This window comes from Fukomys damarensis, unplaced genomic scaffold (genome assembly GCF_012274545.1).
Source record: "Fukomys damarensis isolate Sample0158 unplaced genomic scaffold, DMR_v1.0_HiC HiC_scaffold_32, whole genome shotgun sequence".
In the NCBI taxonomy this organism is placed as follows: Eukaryota; Metazoa; Chordata; class Mammalia; order Rodentia; family Bathyergidae; genus Fukomys; species Fukomys damarensis.
This window is the reverse complement of record NW_022900944.1, coordinates 38,191,208-38,206,924: the sequence shown is the minus strand read 5'-3', so window position 1 is coordinate 38,206,924 and position 15,717 is coordinate 38,191,208.

Below are 15,717 nucleotides of genomic sequence, written 5' to 3'. Positions count from 1 at the left end.
GGGTGAAGGGAGGGCAGGGACAAGGGGAAAAAATGAGAACCAAGACCTGGCACGTGAAGGTACAAGATCCCAATGATGAATGTAACTGTACTGTATACCTAAAATGTACCAATAAATTCAATTAAAAAAAATTTTTTTATTCTGAGACAGTCTTTCTAAATTGCCCCAGGTGGCCTCAGACTTTGATCTTCCTTCCAAGTAGCTGGGATTACAGATATATGCCCTCATACCTTGGCTATCTTCCTGCACTTTAATTTTCAAAACTCACTTGTAATTTTGTGTGGTGTTTGTGCTATGGCACATGTATATATGTACATAGGTATTTGGACTTTGGAGGTATTTCATTGTCTTTAGGTTTCCACTGTTTCCTTGAGAGGTCAGTGTTCAAAAGTCTGGTTGCTTTTAAAAGGGATTTTATAGTTTTTATTTGGGTATTTTTAATCCTCTTGTCTCTGTGTTTTAGCCATCATACTACAATGTTGGGTTTCCTTTGTTCTTATCTTACCTGGAGTTCTTGGAGATATTTAAAACTGTGGGTGAGAAAATATAGTTTTGGTACTTATTTATTTACTTATTTACTGTGTTTGATCAGGACCTATTTTGGGAAATCTCAGCTATTATCTTTCCAATTATTGTTTATGCCCCATTTTCTCCTATCTTAAGGAACTCTAGCCATATATATTGCAACTGTTGGAATCATGACCATCAAAAGTGTCCCAGCCCCATAAAGAAAAACAGTCTCTGCAGATGCAATTACATCATGGTTCTGGAGATGGGAGATTTTCCTGGATTACATAAGTGCGTTATATCTTAGTTTTCTTGTCGTTGAGACTAAATACCTGACACCCAAAGTTAAAGGAGGAAAGGTTTATTTAGTTCACAGTTTGTAGAGTTTTCAGTCCCAAATCAGCTGGCTCCAAGGCAGAGTGGCAGGGCAGAGAGGCATCGCAGAGAAAAAACAGTTCATGGCAGGCAGAAGGTAGCAAAGCCGAAAGAGAACAACAGCTCTTCCTATCCCTTACTTCTTATGTGGGCAACAGGGTGAGTAGCACTCACACCTTCAATCTTAGTGCCTTTGATCCTAGTACTGTACCATGAATCAAACTCAGCATCATACACTCTAGATCAGGCCACCTCTGAAAGAGCCCCACCTATGACTACAAGAGGCTTTAGAGTGACATTTAGACACAAGCCACGGCAGGTCCTAAATCCAGTTCCAGCTGTTCTTCTAAGAGAGGCAGAGAGCAACTGTACGGACAGAAAAGAGAGGGATGTGAAGATGGACATGGAGATTGGCCCGATACAACCACGGGTACAGAATGATACCAGCGGTGGGAGAGGCAGGGGATGGCTTGTCCCTCAGTGCGTGTGGCCCAGCTGACATCTTGATCTCAGCACAGTGGCACCTGGCATGGACTTCCAGCCTCCAGAACTGTAAGGCAATAAGTGTTTGCTATCTGAAGCCTCTAGGTTGGAGGCAGTTTGTTGCAGTAATCTCGGGAAAGTAACACGCACTGGTTAGACGTCTATGTTTCAAGTGACTCTCACATCCTCTCGTGTAGTTCCCATTCTTTTGTTTCGTTGTGCTTCCTACGGAAGTCACACCCCCCGCAACTTTTTTTTCAGCTGTTAAACCTATCCGTTGAGATGCCAGTTCTAGATACTGCAGGTTTCCATTTTAGAATTTCCTTCCAAATCTTCTCTAAAAGCCCTTTTCAGTTCTCTGCTGAACTCTCAACCTTAACATTCATGTCCTTAAGCATAGTGAGGAGTCACGTCTAGTATCACCACTGTAAAAATGTCCTGCAAATCTCATTCTTTATTATTTCTCTTGGAGTTTGCATATGCTGTACTGTCTCCTCATGTCTAGCCATTTTTTATGATAATTTGAGATCCCATATGATTATATCTCCCCTTCCAGAGGACTTTCTTTTGCTTCCAGAAAGGTGCTCTGGGCACTAGCAACTTCAGATGACCTCTACCTTATCAGGAGTTGATTCAAAATAGGGTTTTCATCCTTGTTGAGGCTTTCAGTTCTGCACCATTGCGTATGTTTTTTTGTTTTGTTTTGTTTTGGGTTTTTTTTTGGTACCAGGGATCCAACTCAGGACCTTGTGCTTGTGAGGCACGCAGTGGCACCACTGAGCTAAATTAAATCCCCGGCCCGAGTATCATGCTTTTTACAATGCTTTTACTATGTTAAGTAAGTTCTATTCTATTACTACTTTTTGAATGCTTTTTATTATGAAATGTGGGATTTTGTCCAAGCCCTCGTCTGCATCATTTGAGGCAATCATGTGGGTTTTTTTTCCTCCTTTATTCTATTAATATGTATTACACTGATTGATTTTCCATGTGGAATCACCCTTGCACGCTTGGTACAAATCCCACTTGGACATATAGCATAATCCTTGTAATATGCTACTTGATTCGATTTGCTAGTATTTTCTTGAAGATTTTTGGATCTATATTTATGAGAAATATTGGTCTGTAATTTTCCTTTCTTGTGATGTTTATTGGGTTTGTATCAGGGTAATGCTATTTTGCTACTTTCTTTGTGTTTATTCATTTGTGATCTTATAGTTGTTGTTCTAGTGGTAGCAATTGAAGCCAGGATCATTTGTCTTTTTTTTTTTTAACATTTTGATTTAAGTGTTCAGCTCATTAATTTTCAGCCTTTCTTCCTTCCTAGTGTAAGTATTTTAGGCTACAAATTTCCCTCCAAGCACTGCTTTCAATCAATTTTGATATATACTTTGCAGTAGTTTTTATTTCCATTATGATTTTTCATTTTCTTTTCTTTTCTTTTTTCTTTTTTTTTTTTTTGGCATTTAAAATTTTTTTATTACTACATTTTTTTTCTTTGTCTTGTTTTGCATTTTAGGCCGGACTTGATTTACTATGTTTCCCAGGCTGTCCTCAAACTCACGGCAATCCTCCTGCCTCTGCACCCACCACCTCCAGTGCTGGGGTTACAGGCCGTGCCACCATGCCCAGCTGTGTATTTTAGATATACATAATGATAAAATTCATCATAGGGAATTTGTACCTGTATGTGATATGTATTGCTTCTTCTTTTTCTTTTGTCCCCTTCCCCTCCCCTCCCCTCAACCCCTCTTCCCCTTTCTTATTCATTTTCATAGTGTGTGTGTGTGTGTGTGTGTGTGTTGCTGGGAAGTGAACCCAGGGTCTTTTTTATTTTTAAGAGTGTCTCACTAAGTCACTACATTGCCCAGGCTGGCTTTATACTGGTGATCTTTCTACCTCAGCCTTCCTGGGGTGGGATTACATGTGCCTATTACCATACCCAGCTTTGTTTTTATTTTTTAAATTGAGATAAAATACACACAGTAGTACCTCAGTTCAGGAATGTTCCACAGTTCTGGCACATATCACCATTTCCTTTCTGTGCAGGAAAGATGGCTATAGTCGTGTCTGTTACCTGATTCAGAGTTTGCAAACAAAAACAAAATTTTGCCAAACGTTTCTGTTTGCAAGCCAAACTGTTCACAAATAAAAGTCTGCGAACCAAGGCTCTGAGCATTGATACACAATTTACCATCTTGCCCACCCTCCTCACAATGAGCTCAGAGCCTCCAGCTTGCTAGCAAGTACCTCCAACTCAATAGGACAGAAATACTCTTAGAGGAAGCAAGGAACATATCATGCAAGATGGCACAAGACTAATCCCAGTACTTAGTATACTGAGGCAGAAAGATCACCAGGAGTTTGAGGCCAGCTTGGGCTACATAGTGAGTTCAAGGTTTCCGTGAACTACAAAATAAGCCTATGTCTCAAAAAATGTAGACAACTATATTACTACTACTACATACATACATACATACATACAAATTAATATGAAGTGTAGGTCATATATAAATGGAGTAACAAGCACAAATCTAGTCACTTTTTCACTGACTAGCAAACCTGTTGGAATCAGGCTTCCCCCTCGTGTGAAAAAGAGAGTTCTGGGACAAGGGTACTATCTATAGACCAATATGAAAATTGCAGAGCTGGCTCTGCTTTGCTTCCTCCTAACCTAGTCTGTTCCCTGGAACTGAGAGTGAGCTGCAGAAAGCAAAGGACAACGTTGGACTTGGGTCACTGACTACCTGGTTGGCATTGATCGTGATGGCAGGACACAGACAACCCAGGCACAAGGTAGGGGTGAGAGTGTCAGAGCTCCCCCCAATCATGAACCACAATGATGCTCTGAAGGAAGACAATTGATTTGCAGGTTCTCTATAGCAGGGATTTCAGAAATACGGGAGAGAAACTGTAAGGGTGGTGATGGAGCTGGGGCAGAGTGCAGTGGTACATAGCTTGTTTAGCATGCCGGAAATCCTGGTGTGTGTTGGGAGTGGGTAACAAAAGTATAAGAAGAATAAGGGCCTCACTGGCTTGCTGGCCAACCTTGACTGGAAAGAGTTAGAGGTTGGCTGGAGGGAGTAGGTAAGAGGACAGGGAAAGCTGATAAGCCAGGCTAGTGGCCCTTCTCCACCTTTAAGAAAATGTAAGAGAGAGAAGGGGCAGCCACTTAAAAAATAACCCTTATGTAGTATATAAAAATACATCCATCTATACATCTTTCTATTATATGTATTCTTACTCCAAGATCACTATATTACTACACTAGCCTACTCACTATCCAACCATTTATGGAAGTCCCCTTCTAACCAACTCATAAATTCTAGAGATAAGACCCTGACAGGACAAGAGAAAACCAAATGAAGCTCACTTTAAAATGTACACACAGTGTATAGTCTTGGGTTAAGGCATTAGGCCCGGGATCCATCTGCGACAGGCCAGGAAACCAATTAGGATTGTGGCAAGTTCCAGGGAGGGGGAAGTGCCCTGGTACTCAATGAAAGCTGGGAACAAAAGGCCCCATGGGTCCTCCATCTTTCCAGAGCCCCTGCCCTGAGTTTTATGAGGTTGGTTATCTATCTTCTCTTTCCCCTTTTCCAATAAAGTGATCTCCTTTCCTTAAATTTTGTATCTTTAATTCATTACCGGTACGTCACTGAGTTCACTGTGTTACAACACTGTTCAGACAATGGAGCAGCAAAGCTGCAGTGCACACTCCTGGACTTGGCAGAAGGTGTGAAAGCTGGACATGGTGGTGCATGCCTGTAATTTCTGCACTCTGGGAGTTTCAGGCCAGAGGATTCCAAAGCTGAGATCAGCTTGGGCAGTTTAGCAAGATGGGGCAGGGGTGTTGGAAAAAAAGAACTAGGAACTAGGGGCATAGCTCAGTGAAAACCCTGAGGGTTTAGTCCTCTGTAGAAGATGGGGGAAGTGTTGGAGAAAGGACAAAGCTGAGAGTGATTAACAGGCAATTAGCTAATACAAGGAAGCCTTTATCTCCTGCAGCCATGGCACAAACAGCTGAAGACTAGGTCTGGGATGAAATCTTAAGAGCAGCTCTGCTGCCCAGTCTTCAAATCAACCTAGATAGGCTGCCAGGCCCACTGCTGGGCCCTGACCCATGTTACCGAGACATTTGTACTGATGTACCCTGAAATCTAGAAGCCCAGAACTTTGAGACTTCCCTGCATAGAAGTAGTCCCCTCTTCCACGTGAGGGGCCACCCTCCTATTTGGAAAGTAAGCCAGAGCCCTTCCTCCTGAGGATATGCAAAGGCCCAGAATCTACCTGAGGGGCCCTCACACACCTTCAGCGGACCTTGTAGATGGGCCTAAGACTCAAGGAATCTGAAATGGAGGTCCTGGGCTGGGAAGCTGGGCTGGGGACCCCTCCATGGGTCGCTCCTCTGACCTGCTGTGCACAGCTGGGTGTGTCTGTCCCCTTCTCAGATCAGAGACCTGGAACACAAGTTTGCAATATTCTGCTCCTGAGGTACTAGTGATACAGAGCATATGATACAGTGATATAAGACCTCTAAATACTCTAAATAATGTAAGGGAAATAGTATAACTCTCAACCTGTTAGATGTCTGAGATGCTGAGTTCACATTCTCTAAAATCTAACAATGAATTCTAGTGATATAGAGGGAATAGATGTAACTCCCAAACCTGAAACGTGAGTTCATGTTCTCTAAAATAGAAGAATGATTTCTAGGAATGACAGAGGTTAAAAGCAGGAAAAATTTATTGAAAGATTGCTCCTGTCTAAGAGAAACAGAAGGGGAACCAGAAAGTGAGTTGCCCAAGAACTGTTTCTTAAGGAAATTTTAGAGAGCAAAACCATGGGGTCAGGTGGGTATAAAGTGGGACAAAACTATAGTCAACTAGTAAGATTACAAGTACAGTTGCTTAGGCAATATTGATCAAATGGGAAATCACAAAGTGGGTATGAAGTAGGACAAAATTATGATCAACCAATAAGATTACAAGTATAATTGCCTAGGTAATATTTATTAAAATTGGGATCAAATAGGGAAGCAAGTTATGTAGCAAGCATACATGGTACAAACAAGGATTTTTCCTGGAAGAGATGGTCAGGAACCTTTCCCAGAAGGATTAGGTCAAAGTCTTGGTGGGATACCCAGGTAATTGATGCCTACTTAGAATATCAATTACTGTTATTCATCCCTACGAGAAGTATGTGGGTATACTCAATTCTCTTTGTCTTAACGCCTGGTTTTCACTGAATGTGCCTTTAGCTACAGTTGTCTTCTACATTGGTTGCTTCAAAGGCCCAGCCCTGTCTGACTGCCTATAATATTTTAAACTAACTTAGCTGTCTACAATATTCCCTGCTCTGAAGAGGTATCCATAACTCCAGTTAGGAGAGAAGAGGTATGGTTTCCACCTAGCTGCTTTAAGCTGAGAAGGGTCAGTGTAGGGGAGACGCAGTTAGGGACCTTTTCCAGAGAGCTAATCTAATAGGCTTGGCTAGAAGCCATATCGTAGTTTAGCATTTATGAACTCCCTTTACAAGGTTGATCCCAGTAAAAGGAGTCTGGCACATTTGTCATTGGTTCTATCTATACGATCCCTTGAAGTTTGGCGGTACCTAGGCAAGAATAAACAAATTTTCCAAGAAATTAAAGCATGTATACTCAAAGCATGAGCACTAGAATGGAAAGGCAGGTTGTGGTAAGAGTCACGTCCAGAAACTGCTCTTAAGGGACTGGAATAGCAATTTTCACCCCTTGGCACTTAAACTCCTCTACTGAGGGAGATTATCTATAAGTCTGGTATTTCTTAAGTTCTTCTAGTTTTAAGTATAAGAAGATGGAGTGCTTGGTGGTTTTGAAGAAAAATTGTAGCTAAAGAACTTAAAGACTCTTGTTGAGCTTTGATAGCTACTACTATAGTTTTTAGCCTCATTGAACCATAAGTGCAGTCAGCTAATGGTGTGACTGGAAACTGCCAAAAGAGGTCAGCTATTGGAACCCCTTTTTGTATCAAGCTTTATTGCTATAGTATTATTTTTGTATCTTTTTTCTGCTGGCTGTTTAAGGCCAAGTTAAAATGAGACCTATGTTAATCAAAATTAACCTCTTACTGTCTATCAGGGTCAGTTAAGTCTCCTCAGGCATTACCTTTGCAACCACATGTAGAGCCCCTCAGCTCATCTGTCAGTGTCAGCTCTCAGGGTGAGTCACACCCTTGCTAGACCATGGTGCCATCTGTGAAAGCATGGGAGACTTTTTCCTCTTGGTGACCTTCTTTGGGCACATTGTGTTTATTTATTTCTGTCCTCTGGGGTCAGCAATCTCCCTGCTCAGGAAGTTGGGTCACTCACCAAAGTAGGATTCTGAAGAAAAGATTCCCTCATTTCCTGGGTCCTTGTTGACCTTGGAAGGCTAGTGCTAAAATATAAGCTGTCCTCCTAGCCCTGTTACATTTATAGTTCTGATCTCCAAACTCTAGAAGTTAAACACCTAGAAGAGAAGCACAGTGATATTAATATTGAAGAGGGAGCAATGAGTTTGACTATTATAATTTCATCTGGATATGAAGCACTTTGAAATATAAAATACAGCCAGAGGACTATTATTTCTTATCAACCATGCTTGCTTTAGTAGCTGAATTACTGTAGAATCTTAACAGGCAGTAGTTGTACAGATTTACAGAAAAAACTTGAGATCAGGAGCCACACAGTATTTTAGCATGACAATCATAATGACATCATTTTTGCAACACACTTCAATATCCATCTTAGTATAGAATAGCTGTTTTGACAAACATCTCCATTTGATTACAAGACACTAAATGACAAAAAGAAACTCTCACCTACTTTGTTATCCTTTGATAGGATGCCATCTAAGGAGAATGCACTGGCCTATAAATGTGCCTTAGAAGTTTATAATATCTATCCTCTAATTTTTGTGTGTGATATTGTTTAGACTGCTTGGTACCTGAGCATCCCTAAGTGTAGTGACACATATATATCATACAACCACATAAGATTAAAAAAAAAACTATTATTTGATTGGCAATCTCGTGCTGCATTGACATGTACCTCTTATCACAAGTAGCTGACACACAAAAGAAAGGCAGATACCTGAGTGTAAAAAAAAGGTTATCACCATAAATAATCCTGATTTTATATCTTTAGAAGACTTGTATACCCATAAGGCATGAATACATTTAGTACGGCATGGAATTGAGTGTCATGGCTATATGAAACCCTTTGTCCCTTGATGTAGTTTTGCATCAAGTTATCTTTTAATAAAGTCTTATTGTTTTACCCAAAGAAAATGTAATGATTTGATGATAACCAATGTAAATATATCACAATAGCAAATTTAGCAATGTTTACTGGGGTGTATCTCCCATTAGGCTGTGGAAATCATTGGGGTCCCATTAGTGAACAAATTCTGGAATAAAACATTTCCAGGCAGCTGCTCCTTTATCCACCAAGGTGAGTCCTGTCCAGCAGTATTCTTAAGCCTAAGGGGCCCCCCATTTAATTATCTTAACAAATCATTCAGATGACCAATGAGAACCAAAACATAACCATTAACACATTATTCTTAACCAATGAAAGACTCCCAAGGTATTGTACACAGACAACAATACGTATTGTATTTGTAAAACTAGGCTTGACATCATTTTGACCAGCTGGCAACCTGTGTGGAAGCATATCTTTAACACTAATGACACTTATCTATAAGCCAACTTAAATTATAGACAAATATTTTCAAAATCCAAAAAGACAAAGAAGAAAAAAATTGTTGAGCTCAGACAAAACAGCTAAGGCAGATTGAATGGACAGACATACACACATGATTTGTTTACAAATCAGAGTGCACTCAGATGTATTTGACCAAATCGAATTATAATAATTTTTTTAGAGTTTTTAGGTTTGTAACTATAAATAAGACATCAGAACTTTTTGTAGCTCAATTAATAGAGATCTCTTGTAATAGGAATCAGAAGGAATAAAAACCTTTTACACCTGTGAAAACAAAGATAGTTTTTAAGGTGGAACCTAGGCTGATGGTTTATCTGACATGAATGTCTAGCTGTACAGGCTTCTCACTATTACTTTGATAGCCATAGTTGTTGGATAGTCATAGCCGAGAGTAAAAACTTCTGTTTTGATAGCCACATGTAACTGTTCCCTCTAGAGAGGCAGCCTGTTGAAAAGCAGTTTTAACTATCTCCAGGGGTGGGCTCATAGTCAAGGTTTGGGTATAGGTGGCACTCTTTGGAGCTGAGTATGTATTCTAAACAGTGGGGGAAAAAGGCTTGCCAAGGCTCTAATCTGCCTTGCTGCAGATGTCTACCTCTGACAGTTTTTTCCCATTTTGTTTGTAACCCTTGGACCATACTTAGCTATAGGCCTTTCTTTTTCATATCATCAGTTAGCCCATCTCTAAGAGGCAGTGCTCTGGGGCCTGGAGCTGTGCCTATTTTTTAATACCTGTTTTTGTTTAAAACTGTTATTAAACTCATAAAGTTCCCCAGGAATGTTTTGTTAATTTATCTATTTTATTGACCAGCCAGTCTGCCATATTCTATAAAAAAAACAGTCAACATTATTGATGAGGGGAGAAGAAAATAAGAGTAGTTAATCTCTAGTTCTGCCTAAGGACTGAAAGGCAGATAAACTTGGACTAAAACTTTCACATTTACTCTTTGAGAGTTTCAGGATTAAATCTATCTAGATTGATTTTTTAAATATGACCTAGAGATAAGTGAAGGTCAGCTTCATTCTGAAAAAGTTCCAGGGAAAGGAAATTCATCATTCTGGAAACTTGGTCCTGAAATCCAGCAGCCATAGAATAGAGAACTTCCCTGGACCAAACACTGCTGCAAACTGCATTATTTCCCGAGGGCGGGGCAGGGCAGTGAGGAAGGGACAGAAGAGTGACCCTACTAAGTATGGTGCAAGAACTAAATCTTATCCATCCCAGGTACAGAAAGACAATTAAGATGAAGAGCTTTCCTAGAGTGGATCACTAATCGTTAGTAAAACATGCCTGCACAGACAAAAGCTACGGTTGACTCCAATTGCACTGTCAAGCAGAAAACTGAACCAATAATCAAATGAGCCTCAGGCTCAGTGAGAGTGGATGCCTCTGGGCTGGGTGTCTGGTTTTCTTGTGGCTTACATCTACATTTTGAACACAAGTAAGGCTTATATCTTAATTCAAAGAAGGTCTGAACATAAGTTAATTCTGACCCTGTTCCTTCTTTCTTGTAGTACAGTCCTTGTTGTAAAATAGTATCATAATCAATACTTCTCTCTGCATTTCATTTTGTCTTAAGAATTCTGGGGGCCAGGGATTTAGCTCAGTGGCTCTGCTACCTGCCTCACAAGCATAAGGACCCAAGTTCCATCCCTGGTGTATACACACACACACACACACACACACACACACAAATAATAATAATAATAATAATTCTGGCAACTCTGTGCCCACTTCCTTCATTTAGTCTGTCACCTACTCAGACATTTTTTTCTCTTCTAACTTAAGTACATTTTAAAAGAATATGAGATTTTGATATTGAGTTTCCTATAAGTGCAAGAGAAAAAAAAAAGGGCATCCATTTTAATTTCTACTTGATTCCTATATCCTTAAGGCATTTCTGGAGGTGACTCTACTTCAAAGCAGGATGGCTGTCCTCTGGAGAGAAACTAAAAGATAGACTGGGTTGGACTAGGCATCCCTGAACAGCTCATGACTCCATCTTCCCCAAGAAACTCATACTCCTAATTCTAGATGTTTCTAAAAGTACAAACTAGAGTTGGTTTCAGCTGTAACAGTTTAAAGAAGGAAGCATTGCTAACAGAACCAATAATCAAGAGATCTAAACCACTGCTTTCCAATTCTTTGAAAGAAAGTGAGGGCAGATACCAAAGAGTGAGTTGAAAGTAGTTGAAGGAGTTTTCAGCCTGAAAAAAAAAAAAAGTCACCTCTAGGGCTGGGCATTTAGGTCAGGGGTGCTGCTGCCTGCCTCACAAGCACAAGGACCTGAGTTCGATACCCAGTACAAAAAAAAAAATTTTTTAAATCACCTCTAGAGATAGTAAAAAAATAGCTTGGTGAAATCTTGGTCTGGGTCCTGGGGCCAAGAAGCCTCTAAGACATTCCCATTGTCTAACTAATCACCTAGGCAATCTTCCTTAGCAGCAAAGCAAGGCTCTGCATTATTCAAGGTCTAATAAAAAATTTCTATGTCTCTGACACTCGCTCACAGGTTAAACTTACACTGATCGCCCAGCACCCACAATTCCTGTTTGTAAAGGTACATTTGTCAATTTTCTACACACATAAAAGAAGAGAGAGACTGACTAAAATCTCTTTTTTACTCTTAGCATATACAAAGCCCAGCGGTAAGTTGCTAACTGATTGCTTTTCTCCTCAGTGAAAGTCAACAGTTGTTGCAAATTGCCTTGGCCTGACTTCCAGGAGGGAGAGGAAGATTAGCTATAAGGTGGTTTAGCTAATCAAGGAGTTTTAAGATTAACTCTCCACAAGTTTTTCTAACTTACTAGCAGAGAGAAAAGTCCTGAGGAATGCAAGTAGGGACAACAGATAAATGGAGATTTTTCTGCTGATTATCCAGTCAGGCTGTTGGGACCCAGCTTCCACTGAGTGACCTTAGGGTATCTGCCAGAGAATAGCCCTGACCACACCCTTCAGTTGTCCTCTCAGCTTTTACTGGTCCACACAACCAGAGATCTGTGTCTGGAGAGGAATCTCAGTGCCTGTCTGGTTAATATTCAATCTACAACTTAGTAGAAAAAGTAGTTTCTTCCCCTACACAAATGAGAATCAGACCTAGAAGCGGAGGGAGGGAGGGAGGGAGGGACAGAGTGCGCACGCATGCTAGGAGGTTGGGGGGGTCTCCCTTAAACTAAATGTGCTTTGGTTCCTTAAACGTTGCACTTAGGAAATAGCTCCTTCTAGTCTCACCCAGAAGTCAGTCCTTTCCACAGGGTCTCAGGCTCAGTCTCCCAAGGAAGTCTGTTGCTCAGAACGCTAAGCAGGGACATAGCTTTTATATGTGTTCTCCTGGATGGGCAAAATCTCTATGTCTCATCTAACCCAGAAACAGGGTATATGTTTCTCATCTAAGATGATTTCCCTGTCTTCAGCTAATACATTTTCTACAGGCTCAACTTAAAGGTTCTTAGTTGTTAAATAGGAGGGAAAGGTCCCTTTCTCTCTAATCTTACATTTCTTTTAATATATATATAAAATGACAGGGAAAGATCAGAAAGGAGATTAGCAAAAGGAAGTCCTTTGTTCTCATGCTCGCAATGTTACTGAGACAACTTGTCACGAGTCATCACTCTAAGCCTGGAAAAGTGAGAATGAGGAATCTCAAGAGCTAAGACTGCCTCGGCATTGGTGGAAGATCAGACCAGAAGGAAACTGAGACAGAACAGGCTCAACATTTTCACTAGTGTACAGAGGATTGGGCCAGGACGACTCAGTGAAATTTGTCCTCCAAGTCTTAGGAACACTTTTAAGCCTACTGCCTTTATTAATTGGGCATATTTTATCTATAGACATATATTTTGTAAGTAAAAACTAATTTTCTTTAAAAAAATTTTACGGAATTTTATATCACAGTCCACTAGAGGACGCCCTAACACTATCTGTCAAACAGCTCAAACAAGGAATGCTAGTCAGCAACTAACTCCAAATGCAGCATATAAAAACCAAGAATAAAATATAAAATATCACTTTCTTTGATGGGATATATTTTCCTGTGTTCTCAATTTAAATTTACCATCATTTTAGCAAAATTACAATGCATAAAAAAGAAACAAACCATAAAAAACTCAAGGCATGCACAATGCACAACTAATAAAAATTCAAGACATTAGGCATAAAAATTCAAAATAAGGCTCAGGGACTTAGCTCAGTGATTCCGCTGCCTGCCTCACAAGCTCATGGTCCTGAGTTCAATCCCCAGTACCAAACAACAACAACAAAGACAATTTTTTTTTTTTTTTTTTTTTGGTTTTTTGAGACAGGGTCTCACTATGTAGTTGAGACTGACTTGGAATTCACTATGTAGCCCAGGCTGGTCTCGAACTCACAGCAATCCTCCTGCCTCAGCCTCCTGAGCGCTGGGATTACAGGCGTGTGCCACCACGCCCAGCCCAAGGCAATTTTGATTACCTAAGTGAGCCACAATCCAGAATCTACAAAACACTTACCTCTGTCCAATTATCTCAGTGGAACCTCCAAATAATACAGGTCATATGAGATATGGACCTCCAAATAATATAAGGAAAATATTATAACTCCCAACCTGTTAGGTGTCTGATGTGCTGAGTCTGTGTTCTCTAAAACTGAAAAATGAATTCTAGGAACAACAGAGGTTAAGAGTAGGAAGAATTTATTGAAAGAAAGATAGCTTCTAAGAGCAACAGAAGGGGGCCAAGAAAGAGAGTTGCCCAAGGACTCCACTTCTTGAGGGAGTTTTATAGAGCAAAACCATGAGGTGAGGCAGATATAAGGTGGGACAAAACTACAGTCAACTGTAGATTACAAATATAGTTGCTTGGGTGATATTGATACAATGGAAAATCACAAGGAGGGTATGAGGTAGGACAAAACTATGGTCAAGCAATAAGATTACAAACTTAGTTGCTTAGGTAATATTGATCCAATGGGGAAGCAAGACACGTAGCAAGCATACACGAGACCAACAAGGATCTTGGAAGGGATGGGTCAGGGACCTTTCCTGGGATGATTAAGGTCTTGGTCCCCCACCTAGGTGATTGATGCCTATTTAGAATATCAGTTACTGCTGTTCATCCCTAGGGGAAGTATGTGAATGTAGCCATTTCTCTTCGTCTTGAAGCCTGGCTTTCACTGAATGTTCTGCTAGCCAAGATTGCCTTCTGCACTGACTTCTTCAAGGGCCCAGCCCTGTCTGACTGCCTATAATATTCCTAACGATGCTGTCCACAATACATAGTTTAGTGGATGGACAGAACCAAGAGAAAAGAGGGGACCAGGGCTACCTCCTCATGCCAGCCATAGCCAAGGGACAGGGGAGCCTGAGAAGGTACCCAGAGAGGTGGGGAGGGAGCCATCAGGTGTGAGGGTATTATAGACAGCTAAGTTAGAAAGAAATATTACAGGCCGTCAGACAGGGTGAGACTCTTGAAAAAGTCTGTGCAGAAGGTAAGGACACATCACAACTGTGGCTGGAGGCGCATTCATCAAGGGCCAGGCCGTACGATAAAGATGGAGTGACTACACCTGCATACTTCCCCGTGGGATGAACGATAATGATTGATATTTTAAATAGGCATCCGTCACCTCAGGTAGGGAACCAAGATTTCCTGAACCACCCCTTGCAGGAAAGATTCTTGTTTCTTCCATGCACACTTGCTTCGTGACTTGCTTCCCCATTGGATCAATGTTACCTGAGTGATTATACTTGCAATCTTATTGGATGACCATAAGTTTTGTCCCATATTATTATTCCTACCTCATGATTTTGTACCCACCTCATGATTTTACTCTACCAAACTTCATTGAGAGGTGAGTTTGTGGGCAACCCACTTTCCAGATCCCTTCCTGTCCCTGTCAGGCAGAAGCTCTCTATCCCTCAATAGATATTTCTGACTCTACCTCCATTGTTCCTAAAATCCATTCTTCAAATTTAGAGAGCACAAACTCAGCATATCAGACATGTATCAGGTTAGGAGTTATAATATTTCCATTATATCATTTGCAGGTCCATATATCATCCCTATATCAAGGGGAGATGGCACATTGGCCATCAGGGGCCCTACCAGGTCGCAATCTTGCACCCTGGCCCTGTTCCCATATCTGGCGCTTGGGCTCTGGGGGGTATATGTACCTCGGGGCTCCCTAGAAACCCATCCTATTGTACACCTAGCTACTGCCAGAAGGGTACAGGGCACCTGGGAGGGCCTCTCTGTGCAGTCCATTCCACTCCCAAGTGCCTGTACTCTGAGTGCCTGCTATCAACCGTATTATGCAGCCTCTGGCTCTGAATGTGGAAATCCTCAGCAACAGGCTGGCCTGTTCCCGTCAGCACTTCCATGTGTGATGACAGCAGGGACTTTGCTGCCTCCATGGCAGAAGCATGGGATGAGAGGACCAAGATCTACCTAGGGACCCACTAAGACCCCACCATCCCTTCCTGTGTCTACTTCTGCCTGAGTCCTTTCTGGCCACACTCGGAGCTGGTGGTAGGGAGGGGACCCCAGTGAACACTACCACTAGCCGGCCTCGAGCCAGCTTAGTGAAGGCCAAGCTCAGGAGCACATGAGGTTTAGAAGCCCCCAGGCAGCATG